Source organism: Lactuca serriola, chromosome 9, assembly GCF_051521515.1.
Source record: "Lactuca serriola cultivar US96UC23 chromosome 9, Lser_US96UC23_V15, whole genome shotgun sequence".
NCBI lineage: Eukaryota > Viridiplantae > Streptophyta > Magnoliopsida > Asterales > Asteraceae > Lactuca > Lactuca serriola.
This window is the reverse complement of record NC_136416.1, coordinates 109,528,336-109,531,817: the sequence shown is the minus strand read 5'-3', so window position 1 is coordinate 109,531,817 and position 3,482 is coordinate 109,528,336.

Genomic DNA, 3,482 nt, shown 5'->3' with positions numbered 1-3,482 from the left:
GAGCGGTAGGTGTTATGGCGGCGTTTACAGTAACTATTTGTTTCTCCTGCGGGGGTTCTTGTGTTGTTTGTTCCTTCCTCTTGTTCCCCGACTTTTGTTTATAGTCTCCTACCTTTGTTGGCTCGGGAACTGGGGCCACCACGCCATGGTAGACTCCATGGTCAATGAGTCACTGGGCCAAGCGTTTGGCGCTATCGAAGGTGGTTGGGTTGGAAGCTAGTACATCCCCTTGAATCGGGGTAGATAAGCCCCATATGTACTTCTCTATCTTTTTACTTTCCTTGGTAACCATCCCGGGGCACAGTGCTGCCAGGTCGGTAAACCTGTTAGTGTAGGCTACTATATCTGAGTCGGCCATGGTAAGATTCCACAGCTCTTGCTCCAGCTTTTGAACTTCGCCTCTTAGGCAGTATTCCTCCATCATCATCTCTTGCAGGTTCTCCCAGCCCATTGAGTTAGCTACTGATAGGGTCAGTGACTTAACATGGCCATTCCACCATGTTAGGTCTCTGTCGGAGAAGGTGCAGGCAGCAAACTTCACTTTGCTCCCTTCTGGGCACAGAAATTTTTCGAAAACTGATTTTGTTTTCTCGAACCACTATATCATAGCAATGACTCCCCTATTTCCATTAAAGGATTTAGGTTTGTAGTTCATGAAGTCCTTGTATGAACACTCATGTGGGTGTCCCTTGGTAACTCCGAGGTTAGTTACCGCTACCAGATACACTGGTACCACTTACGCGAATTTGAATTACAGCAGTTGTTGCTGCTGTTGTTACCAATGTTTAGAAAGCAGCAGGATCGTGTTGTGGTGGTAGAGGCGGTGGGGGATTTTATGTTGTGTTATTGACTACGCATCTTATAGGTCTACCGCGAGGCATCTTTTGCTATAATGAATACAAGATGAAACAATGATAATTCTATAGCAGTGGTTATAAGTCGAATGTTGATTAACTAAGTTATCCTAGTTTTGAGTGTACCATGTTTCGACTTTCATAGGGTTCTGAAAAACAATTCATAACGGCAGTCCATATAAAATAAACTTATGAATTAGTAGTGACTACCCTCGCATGAATTTCTGTGAATTAAATAACTGTTATAAGTTGTTACGAAAGATGAAATAATCCTAACACATAGTGTGAGTAGTGTATCCACTAACTCACTAAGCTATTTTAGGTTATTAGTTATTAGTGTGATGCATAGGACGTTTGGTTTCTTCGACTGTTCCCTTCTCAGAATCCTCCTCATGAATCTCTTCTTGTTCCTCCTTGACTCCTCTGTTGATTGCTATGATGGAGCGGTTGCATATATCTTGGTTTGTCGTGCGAGAATGGGAGTGTCTAAAGAATCTATGAGATTAAGTGAAACGTTATGGGGTGATCCTTACCGGGTCCTTCTATAATTGTGCAGTGTATATAAGTTGTATATAATTTAAGATTAAATAGACCTTCAAATAAGTGACCCTACTCTAAAACCACAACCAAACAAGGAACAGGAAGTAGAGCATAGATCACCAATTCTAAGTGTATAAAATCTCAATTATACAAAACCTTGGGAGTATACACTCCAAAATTATATACCTACCAGTAAGGGTCTTTTTAAATTTTCACATAAGTTATTTATAGTGCCTAAAATACTCCTATAGTATTTTAATGGTATGAACTTGGTAAGTTATATACTTGTTGTTATCTTATAGTATCATAAAATACTCATATAGTATTTTAACTTTATGTTCTATTCTAGAAATTCTTTGCATAAAGAGTTAGGTAAGTTTTAAGTCTGTTGCGACACCACATCACTCCTAAACACACTGTTGGGTCAAAATATGGTTTATACTTTGTTTTTCTGGGAAATTATATTTTTCTGTAATATTTCTGGAGTTTACGGCCCATGTTTATGGTTAAGTTTACGGTCGTAAACACCTTACGGCCGTAAACCCATTTACGGCCCATGTTCTCCGGCCCATATCCAACATGTATATATAGGTGTTAGGGTGAGGAATACAGATTGATGAACCCTAAGGAGTTTACGGCCAGAGAGAAAGGATCGTTTGTGTGGGTGAATCTTGTGTAAGGAACTTAATTCATATTATCAATACATTCAAGATTCATATTATTCTTCTTTTCCTTCTCTTCTATTTGATCTGACATCATCCGTTTGATTGGGATTCCGCACCATCAAACGGATCTGACTGATACACGGGCAAATTAGGGACTTACAATTGGTATCAGAGCCAAGTTGTATCAGTCAATTTTGTCAGATTTGGGGCATTATTTGATCTTATTTTCGAAATATTCTTGCGTTTTTGGATAGATCTCTGAAAATTAAGGGAAGTTTGTTCTTCGTGTCTTGTGGTCCGTGAAGATGGTGCACTTTGTACCGTACAGGTAGTGCCTCCAAATTTTCAGAGCGAAGACCACGGCTCCCAGTTCTAGGTCATGGGTCGTGTAATTTACTTCGTGCGTCTTTAGTTGGCGGGACGCATATGCTATCACTCTTCCACGTTGCATGAGAACGCAACCTAAGCCCTGATTCGACGCGTCACAGTAGACTACAAAATCTTCCGTTCCTTCAGGCAGTGATAGTACAGGAGCGCTACAAAGAGCTTGCTTCAAGGTTCGAAACGCAATCTCTTGTCGGTCTGTCCACTTGAATGGCACGCCCTTTTGTGTAAGCAAGGTAAGCGGCTTGGCGATCTTAGAGAAGTTTTGGATGAATCTCCTATAGTAGCCTGCTAGGCCTAAGAACTGACGAATTTCTGTGGGCGTAGTCGGAGTTGCCCATCCTTCCACAGCTTTGACCTTAGAGGGGTCCACATAAATTCCATCTTGGCTAACCACGTGGCCTAGGAACTTCACACTCCGAAGCCAGAACTCACACTTGGAGAGTTTGGCGTAAAGCTTTTCCGATCGCAGAGTGTCTAGAATTTGCCGTAGATGTTGGCCATGCTCCTCTTTGCTTCGAGAATAGACGAGGATGTCATCGATAAATACAATGACGAAGTTGTCAAGGAACGGTCGACAGATTCGATTCATTAGGTCCATAAATGCGGCAGGTGCATTTGTTAGACCGAAGGGCATTACGACGAATTCATAATGTCCGTAGCGGGTTCGGAAAGCGGTTTTAGGAATATCTTCTTCTCGGACTTTGAGTTGGTGGTATCCGGACCGTAAATCTATTTTAGAAAAATAACTAGCTCCTTGGAGCTGGTCGAATAGATCATCGATTCGTGGGAGTGGATAGCGGTTTTTAACAGTGAGCTTATTTAACTCTCTGTAATCGATGCACATTCTGAAAGATCCGTCCTTCTTTTTGACAAAGAACACCGGAGCTCCCCATGGCGAGTAGCTAGGTCGGATAAACCCCTTGTCCAGAAGCTCACTGAGTTGGCTGGACAATTCCTGCATTTCAGCAGGAGCCAACCGATATGGTGATTTAGCGAGAGGAGTTGCTCCTGGAACGAGGTCGATTCGGAACTCAAC